At 37.1% G+C, this 15334-nt stretch overlaps 1 protein-coding gene and 1 pseudogene across 8 annotated transcripts in view; one reads left to right on the top strand and one right to left on the bottom strand.

Annotated features, from left to right (window-relative positions):
* The window catches only part of MTMR3 (myotubularin related protein 3), a 134506-nt gene that overhangs the window by 2356 nt on the left and 116816 nt on the right, over nucleotides 1–15334 (top strand). The gene's annotated exons all lie outside the window — the stretch shown is intronic.
* On the bottom strand, nucleotides 11680–11737 carry LOC142863810 (uncharacterized; annotated as a pseudogene).

Consider the following 15334-nt stretch of genomic DNA (forward strand, 5'->3'; position numbering starts at 1 on the left):
GTGCTTGCTTGGAACTTTTGAGATTCTTTTAAGAGATTCCATCTTCTAAAGACTGTCAGTGAATACTATCCTGTCCCTTGTTTTTGAGTCTTAATGCAATTAGGTTTTTTAGTGTTAGTTAATTTTTCTTTTTTTTTTGAGACAGAGTGTCACTCTATTGCCTGTGCTAGAGTGCTGTGGTGTCAGCCTAGCTCACAGTAACCTCAAACTTCTGAGCTCAAGCAATCCTTCTGCCTCAGCCTCCTGAGTAGCTGGGACTACAGGCATGTGCCACCATACCCGGCTAATTTTTTCTATGTATTTTTAGTTGGCCAATTAATTTCTTTCTATTTTTAGTAGAGACAGGATCTCGCTTTTTCTCAGGCTGATTTCGAACTCCTGAGCTTGAGCAATCCACTTGCCTCGGCCTCCCAGAGTGCTAGGATTACAGGTGTGAGCCACTGCACCTAGCCTGTTAGTGAATTATTTTAAGAGCTCGTTTTATTAAATGCAGAGGTAGTGTAGAGTAATGGGAAGTTCTGAATTGGCAGACAGATTCTGATTCCATCTGTGTCATTAATTGCTGTTGGGAATGTCACTTAACTTCTCTGGGCTTCAGTTTCCTCATCTATACAATTAAAGGCCTATAAGGCCCGGCGCAGTGGCTCTTGCCTGTAATCCTAGCACTCTGGGAGGCCGAGGCAGGAGGATCGCTTGAGCTCAGGAGTTTGAGACAAGCTTAAGCAAGAGTGAGACCCTGTCTCTACTAAAAATAGAAAGAAATTAGCTGGACAACTAAAAATATGTAGAAAAATTAGCCGAGCATGGTGGCGCATGCCTGTAGTCCCAGCTACCCAGGAGGCTGAGGCAGAAGGATTGCCTAAGCCTAGGAGTTTGAGGTTGCTGTGAGCTAGGCTGATATGACGGCACTCTAGCCTGGGCAATAGAGTGATACTCTGTCTCCAAAAAAAAAAGAAAATGGCCTATAGTCTTTGACCTCAAGTAGCTTCTCCAGCTTGATTCTGCAGATCTTTAATAATTTCTAATTATGTTATTTGATATTCATCTCATATAGGTGGGTGAACCTTTTTTGTTTAAAAGAAACAACATTCTGTCTCGAGTTCTGCTTTCAGCTTATAGATTTTAGACAGTGTTCAGAAGTGCTCTGGAAATTGAATGTATGTTGCAAGTATTATGCAGAAACAACATGCTTATGCTGTTGTAATTCACTCAGTGTTGAAATAAAATTGAGTTTCACATAAGGAACTTCATAATTTAGTGTGAAGCCACAAGACTAAGAATGGTTTGGGGGAAGTTTGTGCAATTTAGTGGCTAGTTGTTCCTTACAGACCACCCACTTCTGTAATTTTCTGTGGTGAATTTATACATGTAATTTCATAATCAGTGAAACATTGATTTAAGACAAAGTACAAGATCAAATCCATATTGGATTAAACCAGGACTCCCAGAAATTTTAGAGGCTACCAAAGTTATTAATGTTAACAAGTCATTTTTTTGAGACAGAGTCTCACTTTGTCACCCCAGCTAGAGTGTAGTGGCGTCATCATAGCTCACTGCAACCTCAAACTCCAGGGCTCAAGTGATCCTCCTGCCTCATCCTCCTGAGTAGCTAGGACTACCGGCACATGTTACCACACCCTGTGTCTAACTTTTGTAGAGACTCTTACTCCTGCTCAGGCTGGTCTCAAACTCCTGACCTCAAGCGGTCCTCCCACCTTGGCCTCCCAGAGTGTTAGGATTACAGGTGTGAGCCACTGCGCCTGGCCTCCTTGTTATTTATTTATTTTAATATTTTTTGAGACAGGGTCCTCCTGCATTGTCTCCTAAGTAGCCGGGACTACAGGTGCGTGCCACTGCACCCAGCTAATTTTTCTATTTTTGTTAGAGACAGGGTCTTACTATGTTGCTCAGGCTTATGTTGAATTCCTGGCCTCAAGCGATCCTCCAGCCTTGGCCTCCCAAAGTACTAGGATTACAGGAGTACAGGCATGAGCCACTGTGCCCATCCTCTGCCTAGCTATTTTTTTTTTTTTTTTTTTTTTTTTTGAGACAGAGTCTCACTTTGTTGCCCAGGCTAGAGTGAGTGCCGTGGCGTCAGCCTAGCTCACAGCAACCTCAAACTCCTGGGCTCAAGCAATCCTCCTGCCTCAGCCTCCCAAGTAGCTGGGACTACAGGCATGCGCCACCATGCCCGGCTTTTTTTTTCCTATATGTATTAGTTGGCCAATTAATTTCTTTCTATTTATAGTAGAGACGGGGTCTCGCTCTTGCTCAGGCTGGTTTCGAACTCCTGACCTCGAGCAATCCACCCGCCTCGGCCTCCCAGAGAGCTAGGATTACAGGCGTGAGCCACCGCGCCCGGCCTGCCTAGCTATTTTTAATCTTAATTTTATGATGCCCACTGGTGTCATACTTTCATCTTCACTTTTGTATCTAGAAACTTAATATGCCTTTTAAGTTCATATTTGTATTATATATTAAAAATGACAATTGTAGCAAGAGAATGGATAGGCTGGTAAGTCTTGGGTTCAAGACTGGGTTGTGTTTTTCATTAGCCCTGTTGTTTCTGGCAAAGCCACATAACCCCTCTGAGCTCCAGTTCCCTCATTAGCAAAAGGAAGAAGAGCAACCTGTCTACTTAACTCAGTAGACTGTCAGGGAGATCCAATGAAACGGTGTATATGAAAAGCAATGTTAAAATGTAAGGAGATGGTGTTAGAATCCTGTTGTATTAGAATTCTATTTTTTCTTGAAGGGTTGGCTTGTAGAACAGTGGTAACCTGATACATGTTGTCAAGTGCAGAATTTACTAATGTCGATGATACGGCAGTCTGCTTCAGTACTTTGCCTGGAGAGACGTTTAGCACTTGCATCCTGTCTGCCAATAGTAGTATTAGTCACAGTGCTGCATTGGCTTCGGAGTGACCTGGGATGTTTCACATTTATCCAAGGTATATACTTTGGAATAGATATGCTAAACTTCACCTATTTTCTTATGTTGGAGCCATGGTGGAAGGTGGTAGGAGAGAGGAGCTTAGCACATTCTGTGTAAAGTTTTAGGGCTGTGTTTTCTAAATAGCAGGTGGCACTGTCATAAAGTAATGAAATCAATATGGTTATTTAAAAAAAAGCATTAAAAAAGAATATATCAATATATTGCATAACGTAAAAGGAAGTATTGATTTGGGAAACTTGTTTCTTCTTAAATATATGTTATGTGTACTTGGTTGCAATTTAAAATGCATTTTTTCTTATGGGCTGTGGTAAAACTTTGAAAGCCATTGTTTAGGGACATGGTACCTAGGCAATGAAGGTAGAATGTCTACGAGATAGTAAGTCATAAAACAAATGAAAAAACAGAAGAAAATTGTGAAGTCGGATTACCTTAAAGCTATTCTGCTAATAGTGAAATACCTCCTAGTTTTGTTACAAATTGTTGATGTAATGAACAAGGCACATAAACTTATGCTAATATTCTTAAGTACTTTTTTCCCTTAAGATGGAATACTTGGTAACCACAGAGGTATTATCTTGTTGCTGACTACTACAGAGCATCATCTTGCATATGTCCAGGCTTGGATCTATTATGTGCCCATTTGAGTCTTCACACAATGTTCAACATGATTCTATTATGTGAGAGGGTAGCAGGCTTTTCTGATTTCATTTATCTGGAGTTTAAATCTAATTTTTTTAGTAGCTAATGCTTTTATAATTTAGTTGCAGAAGAGAAATAGAAATTCATTTGGTTCTGTGAATTATTCATAGAGCGATAATCTGGCAAAATGTAAGGAAATTATATTGATAAATTCTGATATAATTGGAAAGAATTGGTATACAGACAAGATAGTTAGCTTGAAATAGGGTTGTTATTTCTTCTATACCTATGATTTTTTATAAGATAAACCAAATATATAATTGTTAAGTATTTAGACTAATTCCACAAACCACATGGGAAAGCAGAGTGTTTATAAAGAGTTTTGCAAGTGATACAGGACAATAATAATAATGAGTTAAAAAAGAGTTTTAACTTAATCTCATTTTTATTTTCAAAGTGAAATTATTTCTAATTATGAAAGCTACAGAATATACTCAGTATTAAAAAACTCAAAAAAACCCCAAACCAAAAAACGCTTGAAACAACCCAGGAGAATAAAAAAGTAGAGATAATTTACAATCACACTTGGATATAATGTTTGATTTTTTTTCCTTATGCATTATATATATATAAATATATTTATTATATGTGAATATATTTATTTTATATATTATATAAATACATAACATAAAATTATATTTAAATATATAACATTTATATGTTATGTAAATATCAATATTATATATTGATATCGATATTATATATCAATATCAACATTGATATATAATATTTATATTATATTGATATTAATATGTTAAAATTATAAATATATATACTATATATATATTTTTTAAAGAGATGAGAGTCTTGCTGTGGTGTTGTCCTGGCTGGTCTTGAACTCCTGGGCTCAAGCTAGCCAGCTGCCTCAGCCTTCTGAGTAGCTGGGATTACAGGTGCTAGCTACTGGACCCAGTATTTAAATACATTGTCTATTGAAATACTTAAAGAGCATCTTTCCATGTGAAATTGATATTCTGTTAATGGATTTTTAGTGTTCTATAATATGGATGCATCATAGTTTATAGCAATTCCCTGTTAATGGACATGACAATTTTTTTCTTAAACCAGTGCTGTGATGGACTTGTTTGGACATTTTTATACAATTGTGCTGTTATTTCCTTAGGATAAATTCTTAATAATGGGCATGTCAGGTCAAAGGATATGTGTTAAATTTGGATATACTCAAGGTGCTTTGTAGCTAGAATGTCTATTTTAAACTTCTATCAATAGCATATTGGTGTCACATTCCATAAATTCTTGCTTCTGATTTACCTTCTTTAGCTTCTTGGGAATTTAAAATAGTTAGAAATAGTTTTTCTTTTGTTCTTTTCTCAGCATTGGAACTTAACCTCTACAACTTAACTCTATGGAGGGACTGGTAAAAATGAAAGTTCAATGACAAGGAAATGATTTAGACTAGATGTCTTCAAACTTTTTGGTTGCTCATCCCATCAGTAAAAAATTTTGAGCATTAGGCCAGGTGCAGTGAGTGGCATGGTCCTATAGTCCCAGCTACTCAGGAGGCTGAGGGAGGAGGATGCTTGAGGCCAGTAGTTCGAGGCTGTAGTGTGCAGTGATCATGTCTGTGAATAGCTGCTGCACTCCAGCCCAGGCAACATAACTGGGCCCCATCTCTTAAAAAAAAAATTGAGCATTAATCCTCAATTTTTAGGTATTTAATTTATAAGTCTACATATAGTAACTGCTTATTGGGTATTCTGTGAAATATAAACCAAAAAAGTTATTAACAAGGATGAAAAGTAAACATAAAGTTCAGAAATTTTCTCCTTTATCCCAGTAGAACATCTGGGATACTCTTTGAGATATATTATAGTCTGCTTTGGATACCACACTATTTTAGATTCTTAAGCTTTAATATTGGACATTTATGGAATATTGTTTTTGGGCATTTCACTAGTTTTGCAATGGTCCAGTTTTGTTGGATTATGATCGTTTTTTAAATGTCCGGTGCTCTTGGGAGTCATATGTGCAATACTGGCAAATATAAACTTAAAGTATCATTTTGATACTTTTTGTCATTGTTAAGGTGGCAGAATTTGAAAAGGACAAATCATAGGTTAGGAAACGATCTAAATAGTCTACTTCTCTTAGATATGAAGGATTGATATTGTATAGAGTATGTTTTAAAAAATTCATGCTTTATGGAAAGCAGTTTTATTATAATGTATATCCCTGTTTTTTAAGCGCTTAAGTCTTAGGGACTGAGTGAAAGGATGAATAATTGCTACTTGCTTTCCTTTGCTTGCAAAGTACCACAATTAACCTGTCACTCTAACTCCATTTGGAAGAGCCTGAGCCTGTAACATTTTAGGAATGCTTTCTTGGGCTGAAACTTTCCTTGATGATTTTTAGATTAGAAGATAACTTTTTTCTTATGGCTACTCACCCCACTTAAGTTAAGAAATCAGGAAACAGTGCTTTTCTCTTTTCTTTTCTTTTCTTTTCTTTTCTTTTCTTTTCTTTTCTTTTCTTTTCTTTTCTTTTCTTTTCTTTTCTTTTCTTTTCTTTTCTTTTCTTTCTTTTCCTTCCCCCCCTCTCTCCCTCCCCCCCCTTTCTTTCTTGCTTTCTTTTGAGATAGGGTCTCACTTTGTTCCCACACTGGAGTGCAGTGATGCAATCATAGCTCACTGCAGCATGGAACTCCTGAGCTCAAGTGTTACTCCTGTTTCAGCCTTCTGAATAGCTGGGACTACAGGCATGCACCACCATGCCAAGCTAATTTTTAAGTTTTTTGTAAAGGTGGGGTTTTGCTGTGTTGCCCAGGCTGATCTTGGAACTCCTGGTCTCAAGTGATCCTCCCTACTCAGTGGCATGAGTAACCATGCCGGGCTTAATCTTATTTTAGTTTTTTGTACTAGAAAAAATGAATCTGTCTCCCCTTATCATGGGGAACTTAATTTCAGTTATTTCATATGGGTCATTGTCACAGGAAGATAATATTAAAATCTTAGAGATCGTGAAAAGAGATTATATTAAGCAATTTGAGTGATTATATTTTGCCAGTAAAAGAAATGAGAGAATTTATATTGAAGATATTTGGTATATACAGTGTTTTGGACAAAAGGCCAGATATCCCTTTACCTTAGGTAACACAGTTTATAAGGTACTTTCAGATACATCTTAGATCATCACATGGATTTGAGACCATCATTTAATTAGGGCTGTTGTGAGTTGCTTGAGGCTACATGCCTAATGTTTGACATCATATTTAAAGAGATAGGCTGAAAATGCTGCTGAGGTAGGGATAGGTGGCTTTTCTTTCCCTCTCTCCTTAGCACCTAATACACTGCCTTGTATAGAGTAAAGCTATCAATATTTATAGACTAACTGTTTAAACTATTATTTATTTACACATGTAAATAAGTTATAGTATTGTAAAACCAACACTTAAATTTTCTGTAGATTGTTCCTTCAGTCTGATGTGCACACAAAGTATTTTTGTGGGAGAGGTCATTAATTTTAGATCAACCTTTCAGACATCCCTTTACTTTCTCTTAAGATATTTTCCAGGTAACAAAAAAGTCTTGATGTAATTCCTTTTACTGTGTGTATCACTCTTACTGGCAAGACTATATATGTGTGTATATGTATTATTTATGTCGTAGACTGCTGTTTAAAAAGGAAACATACTCATTAGTTGGTCTTTGCATATATAATGGCTCTCAAAACATGGTCTCCATGGTTTGCTGGGGGTGAATGAAAAGGAACAAGTAAGATTCCCCTCACCTGTGTCATTCTCTTTATAAAAATTTTTTTTAAACTATTTTATTTATTTATTTTTTGAGACAGCATCTCGTTTTGTTGCCCAGGCTAGAGTGAGTTCCATGGTGTCAGTCTAGCTCACAGCAACCTCAAACTCCTGGGCTCAAGCAGTCCTGCTGCCTCAGCCTCTTGAGTGGGACTACAGGCATGCACCACCATGCCTGGCTAATTTTTTGTCTATATATTAGTTGGCCAATTAATTTCTTTCTATTTATAGTAGAGACGGGGTCTTGCTCTTGCTCAGGCTTTTTTTGAACTCCTGACCTTGAGCAGTCCTCCTGCCTTGGCCTCCCAGAGTGCTAGGATTACAGGCCTGAGCCACCGTGCCCAGCCTTAAAATTTTTTTAAATTTATTTATTTTTTTATTTTTTGAGACAGAGTGTCATTCTGTCACCCAGGCTAGAGTGCCATGGCATCAGCCTAACTCACAGCAACCTCAAACTCCTCCTGCCTGAGCCTCCTGAGTAGCTTGGGACTATAGGTGCGCTCCACCACCTCTGGCTAATTTTTTCTATTTTTAGTGGAGACAGGATTTCCCTCATACTCAGGCTGGACTCAACTCCTGTCCTCAAGCGATCATCCTGCCTCGGCCTCCCAGAATGCTAGGATTATAGGTGCGAGCCACCTCATTTGGCCCACCTGTGTTGTTCTACTTCCCTGTACACAGGGGTCTGACTGACTTAGAAAACACTGAAGAAAGTTAATCTTCCAAAGAGCTAGTGTGCTGCTTGTTCTGCAGTATTTAAAATCCTCTTTGGTGAATGAACTAATAACCCTTTTATACAGGAGAGACTCTGCAAGGACATGAATGGAAATATTAGTAGTGATTAATTTCTGTATGGTGGGATAATGAGACTTTTCTGCTTCCTATTTTTTATAGTGTCCTAGTTTTTCTATAATGATCATGTATTATTTTTATAATTTGGAAAAACTGCTATTTTAAAAGTCTTTTTTAAAAAGAACTTTATTTTGAAATTATTTATCTGAGCTGGCAGAAGAATGAAATAATTTTAGATTCACAGGAAGTTGCAACAAAATGTAAAGGGGGTTCCTGTGACCCTTCACCCGATTTTATGATGTTACCTCTTACACAACTGGGAAACTGGCATTAGTACAATCCACAGAGCTTATTCAGATTTCACCAGTTTTACATATGCTCTGTTTGTGAATGTGTGTATCATTCTATACAATTTTATCATTTGTGTAGATTTGTATAATCATCATCATGATTGAGATGCAAAACTATTCCATCACCACAAAGATGTCCCTCATGCTATCTCTTGGTATTTGCACCCATCCATTACATACCCCCCTCATCACTAACCACTGGCAAGCAAGAATCTATTCCTCATCTATATGATTTTGTTATTTAAAACATGTTATATAGGCTGGGCGCGGTGGCTCACACCTGTAATCCTAGCACTCTGGGAGGCCGAGGCGGGCGGATTGCTCAAGATCAGGAGTTTGAAACCAGCCTGAGCAAGAGCGAGACCCTGTCTCTACCATAAATAGAAATAAATTAATTGGTCAACTAATATATATAGAAAAAATTAGCCGGGCATGGTGGCACATGCCTGTGGTCCCAGCCACTTTGGGAGGCTGAGGCAGGAGGATTGCTCGAGCCCAGGAGTCTGAGGTTGCTGAGAGCTAGGCTGATGCCACGACACTCACTCTATCCTGGGCAACAAAGTGAGACTCTGTCTCAAAGAAAAAAAAAAAAAAGCACGTTATATAAAGGAATTCATACTGTATGTAACCCTTTGAGATTGGCTTTTTCATTCAGCACAATTTTCTTGAGATCCTTGCAAGTTATTGCATCTGTTGATAATTTGTTCCTTTTTATTGCTGAGTTGTATTCCATGGGGTGACTATACCACAGTTCATTTAAGCATTCACCTGTTGAAGAATACCTGAGTTGTTTCAGTCACAGTCAACAGTGAGAAAGTGGGTGGTTAACTGGCTTCAGTTCCTAAGCAGAGTGGCAACTATAGGAAGTGATATGGGAGAAATGGAGCAGGCCAGCTGATTTGAACTTTCTCATTGTAAACTCCACTATGACTGAAGATAGTCTGAGCTTTAATCATAATTAAACACAAGAGGACTTATAAGTAGTTTTTCTCTTCTTAATGAGTTGATTGAGAATTATGAATGATACCTTTAAAAAATTAGTTTCTATGAACTTTGTAAACACAGGACTCCTTTTGTTACTACCATGGCCGAAAGAAAACAAAGAAACCAAGGTCATGGGATTCCCAGTTCTCTTGCTTCTTAAGTGTGGTCTTGAGCAAGTTCTGTAGCATATGTTTGACTTTTAAATATCAAGTGGGGTTATAGCAATTTAGATGTGATACAGATTTTGTACATGTGATATGAATTGGAAGATACTTAGGCAAATTATTTTATTATGATAGTATAGGCTTATTGGAGTTTTGGAGATAATATACAGCTGGGAGTTGAGCCACTATAAGTTTACATACTCATCTGGTGATGTTTTAGGAAGATCTATGTAATATATCCTTCAGGGTTTAAGTAGAGCTTGTCAGCTTTTGATGTTTACTTCACATTTGTAGTGACTTAACGGTTTTGTGAATGAGGAACATTCAAAAAGATTAGCTTTCTGGGTTAAGACATTTGTAATTATCTGCCGTTACATTATTCTTTTAAAGAATAAGATTAACATTGCAGAGCAGTTGAAGTAATAAAGGCAGGTACTAGTATAAATTTTGGGGGTTTTTTTAGTTAGAAATTTTAGAGTAAAGAATAACAGTCTTGTTGGGGAAAAAAAGTCACATAGAGAAATCTACAAAGCCTAATTTCCTCTGTCCCCAAATTCCACAACCCTGGCTTGTTTTTTTAAAAGTTAAATTTAAATATTTCAAAATTTAGAAAAATATGGCCGGGCGCTGTGGCTCACGCCTGTAATCCTAGCTCTTGGGAGGCCGAGGCGGGCGGATTGCTCAAGGTCAGGAGTTCAAAACCAGCCTGAGCAAGAGCGAGACCCCATCTCTACTATAAATAGAAAGAAATTAATTGGCCAACTGATATATATATATATAAAATTAGCCGGGCATGGTGGCGCATGCCTGTAGTCCCAGCTACCCGGGAGGCTGAGGCAGAAGGATCACTCGAGCCCAGGAGTTTGAGGTTGCTGTGAGCTAGGCTGACGCCACGGCACTCACTCTAGCCTGGGCAACAAGGCGAGACTCTGTCTCAAAAAAAAAAAAAAAAAAAAAAAAAAAAATTTAGAAAAATATGGAGAATGATTTAACAAACATCCTGTATCTAATTTAATAGATGCTTATTTAATATATTTAATAGATGTCTGCATCTTTTCAGATTTGTCTCAAAAGATATATTTATATTTGTTTTTAAAAAGTAAAATATCAATACAATTGGAGTTCTTCTTGCCTTCCTCCTAGAGCCTATTTCCTTATGCAGAAATTGATATGTATCTTTCCTAGCCCATGCTCTTATATTCTTCCTATGAATATCTGTATATATTTAACATGTAGTATTGTTGCGTTTCAAATACATATGGTACATATGAAAAACTTGAGATTTTATATATGTTGATGCATGTATGTTTACTTCATTAATTTTAATAGCTGTGTAGTATTCTGTTATATGAATAGAACACAATTTTAGTCACCTTTTTTTTTGAGACAGAGTCTTGCTTTGTTGTCCAGGCTAGAGTGAGTGCCTTGGCATCAGCCTAGCTCACAGCAACCTCAAACTTCTGGGTTCAAGCAATCCTGCTGCCTCAGCCTCCCGAGTAGCTGGGACTACAGGCATGCGTCACCATGCCCGGCTAATTTGTTTTTTAATATATATTAGTTGGCCAATTAATTTCTTTCTGTTTATAGTAGAGACGGGTCTCGTTCTTGCTCAGGCTGGTTTCGAACTCCTGACCTTGAGCAATCCGCCAGCCTTGGCCTCCCAGAGTGCTAGGATTACGGGTGTGAGCCACTGCGCCCGGCCTTTAGTCATCCATTGATAGTTGTTTCCTTCCTTCCTTCCTTCCTTCCTTCCTTCCTTCCTTCCTTCCTTCCTTCCTTCCTTCCTTCCTTCCTTCCTCCTTCTTCCTTCTTCCTTCTTCCTTCTTCCTTCTTCCTTCTTCCTTCTTCCTTCTTCCTTCTTTCTTTCTTTCTTTCTTTCTTTCTTTCTTTCTTTCTTTCTTTCTTTCTTTCTTTCTTTCTTTCTTTCTTTCTTTCTTTCTTCTTTTTTTTTTTATATTTATCCTGAGAACCTCTTCCATCCTTGTCAAGGGGAGTGCTAACCTTCTCTTGTTTCATACAACACAGATTTTCAACAAATATATAAAAATATGTAAAAATTTTCCTTAAGTAGGATCAAACTATATATATATATATATATATTTTAGTTTTACAATTAGCTTTTTTCTCCCAGTAGTAATAGTATATTACAAGTATTTTACCCTATCACAAAATATAGATTTATCTAATTTTTAAGGACTGTTTTTTTTTTAAAAAAACCTTTTTTACCTCTGCAGTTATTTACTTTGTCTCTTACTAATGGATCTAGGGTTTTTTGAGTATCTTTTTTTTTTATCAGAAAAAGTGCTGTCTGTGAAGGACATTATTGCATTTGTTCTTTTGAACAATTGTAGGATTATTTTTACAGAAATAATTCTGCAGAATAAATTCCTAGGGAATAGAATTGCATGCAATAAATATCAATGCTTTTGTATTAAAGCTAAACCAGTATATTTATTTATTTTTATTTTTTTACGTGTAGTATCATGTTTTTAATTAGGCTACATATAATATATATGCACATTTTTTAAGCCAGTGTATTTATTTGTGACTTTCTTATTCTTGATCTGTTCACTTAGGTCTGTTCACAATGGTACTACATAAGGGGTGCTGAGATGGATAGCTTCATAATATAAAGCAACTAATATATTAAAATTGTACAGGAGGGACTAGGAGTTCCAGGTTTATATAGGTAAGGCACACAGAATTGTGTTTGGGGAATAGTTTTAGTTTTGCTAGCATAAAATAGAATGTAGAGTAGTTAAAGGTAAGTTTGTAAAGTGTGTTTGCTCCAGATTGTTGGAATCAAATCATTAAAGTGTTGGAATTTTTTACTGTCTGTACTGACCCCTTTTGGCTTTTGACATGAAAGACAGTGTTGAGAAAGATGGATCTGGTGGCAGTGTGCAGAAGTGGGAGCAGGCAAAGATTGTAAAGCAGTGAACAACTTGTACTTAGAATTAGGTAATAAGGACCTCAATTAAGGTGGTGGGAAAAAATTAAGGTAGTGGCAAAATGGTAATTCAGGTGGTTGGATTAAGGTGGAACATTGTTAGTTGACACCTTAAAAAGGAAATATACCAATATTTGTGACTAATTGAATGGTTGGTTACAAGCAGTGATTCAAAGTTGATGGATTTTGGGTCTAGGAGAATAATGATAGTACAGATATGTGGGAATTTGGAGGAGGAGTTGGTTTTGGAAAAGGACCAAAATGAAGCCCTTCATACATTTAACATTGAGGCCAGGAGATGTCCAAATAAAAATGTTCTGCAGGAGCTTGGAGATAGAGAATTTGAATCTAAGAAGAAAGGTAGGCCTGGCCTGGCGCAGTGGCTCATGCATGTAATCCTAGCACTCTGGGAGGCCGAGGCGGGAGGATTGCTCAAGCTCAGGAGTTCCAAACCAGCCTGAGCAACAGTGAGACCCGTCTCTACTATAAATAGAAAGAAATTAATTGGTCAACTAAACACATATGGAAAAGATTAGCCGGGCATGGTGGTGCATGCCTGTAGTCCCAGCTACTCGGGAGGCTGAGGCAGAAGGATTGCTTGAGCCCAGGAGTTGGAGGTTGCTGTGAGCTAGGCAACAGAGTGAGACTCTGTCTCAAAAACAAGAAAAAAAGAAACGATGTAGGTTAGCAGTAGGAGATCACAGGATAAAATAGAAACATTATTTCTTTAAACATATTGTTGCGGTTGCTATCAAAATGCTATTGGAATTATCTGTTCTAGTTTTTCAGATATTTACATTTTTATTTTTTTTTTTTGATGTTTAGTGTTGGCTATAATTGATTGACAACTCTTCTATATTATAAGGGCAAAATCTAAAGAATGTAGCTTTAAGAGAATTGTGGTCTGAAATTTTTTCATGACTTCTCTACTCTTTTTCTTGCTGTCTTTCCCTTTTAAAAAAAGTTATTCAAGTTTTACTGATGAAAGAATAATGTATTTTTTGAAATATTTTGGGTCTCTTTATTTTCTCCAACTAAAAGTAACTTGGAAAATTTGTCTTAATAATCTTATTGGAAAGAGAGGAATTGCCAGCTATACTTGCCTTTAAATAAATTAATATCTTAGATATTTTATTGCTTGAGAAATAGTTTGCTTTCATAATTTATGGTTTATATTTGAATTTTTGATAGTATTGATAGAACTTTTCTTACTCTCTGGCTTATCTATTTTGTTTCGAAGAAAAAAAATTAAAGTGTTCATGAAAGAACATACGCTTGAGAACATACTTTGTGACTCCATTTTTATAAAGTTTAAAAAACTGACAACAGGAATAGATTGGAATGGAACTCAGAAGAAGAATAGCTTATCTTTGGGAGAGAGGACAGGAGAGATTGTAGAAGTCCTGGTAATGTTCTATATCTTGATCTGGGCTGTAATTTCATGGTTGTGTTCAGTTTATAAGAATCATTGAGTTGTGCGCTTAAGACGTGCACTTTGTGTGTGTGATACATTAATTAAAAACTTTAACCCACTCATATTATTTTAATACAGTCTGCTGAATTTCACTTTTAGCTTTTTTTTATTTTTTTTATTTTTTTTATTTTTTTTATTTATTTATTTATTTTTTTTTTTGAGACAGAGTCTCGCTTTGTTGCCCAGGCTAGAGTGAGTGCCGTGGCGTCCTAGCTCACAGCAACCTCAAACTCCTGGGCTCGAGTGATCCTTCTGCCTCAGCCTCCCGGGTAGCTGGGACTACAGGCATGTGCCACCATGCCCGGCTAATTTTTTATATATATATCAGTTGGCCAATTAATTTCTTTCTATTTATAGTAGAGACGGGGTCTCGCTCTTGCTCAGGCTGGTTTTGAACTCCTGACCTTGAGCAATCCGCCCGCCTCGGCCTCCCAAGAGCTAGGATTACAGGCGTGAGCCACAGCGCCCGGCCTCACTTTTAGCTTTTGCTATGCCTTCTCCACTACTTCTGTTCGTATTTGAAAACACTTAATGATGAAACATATTTTACCTTTATTATGTGATTAAAAAAATATAGAAGAATGCATAAAACAAATGTATAGCTTAATGAATTTGAAAAATGATTAAATTGGAGTGTTTTTTTGGAACGTTATAAGTGTATATTTGTTAGGAAGGAAGGAGTTGATGGAGGGCTAAAAATTGTGGCGGGAACAAAGTTTTAAGGAATCTCAAAACACCAGATTCTAATCTTGGCTCTGCCTTTAAGTTACTGTTATTTTGGGTAAGTCATTTAACTGTTTGGGGCTTTTTTTATACAACTGGGATAATATTTAACCTTCTTTTGCAATTTGAATAGGTGCAATTCAGGGTAGAGTCATAGGAATATAGAATAATGTTACTAGATAGGTCTTTTTTTTTTTTTTTTTTTTTGAGACAGAGTCTCGCTTTTGTTGCCCAGGCTAGAGTGAGTGCCGTGGCGTCAGCCTAGCTCACAGCAACCTCAAACTCCTGGGCTCAAGCAATCCTCCTGCCTCAGCCTCCTGAGTAGCTGGGACTACAGGCACGCGCCACCATGCCCGGCTAATTATATATATATATATTAGTTGGCCAATTAATTTCTTTCTATTTTTATAGTAGAGACAGGGTCTCGCTCAGGCTGGTTTTGAACTCCTAACCTTGAGCAATCCGCCTGCCTC

The sequence above is a fragment of the Microcebus murinus genome, chromosome 22 (assembly GCF_040939455.1).
Source record: "Microcebus murinus isolate Inina chromosome 22, M.murinus_Inina_mat1.0, whole genome shotgun sequence".
Taxonomy (NCBI): domain Eukaryota; kingdom Metazoa; phylum Chordata; class Mammalia; order Primates; family Cheirogaleidae; genus Microcebus; species Microcebus murinus.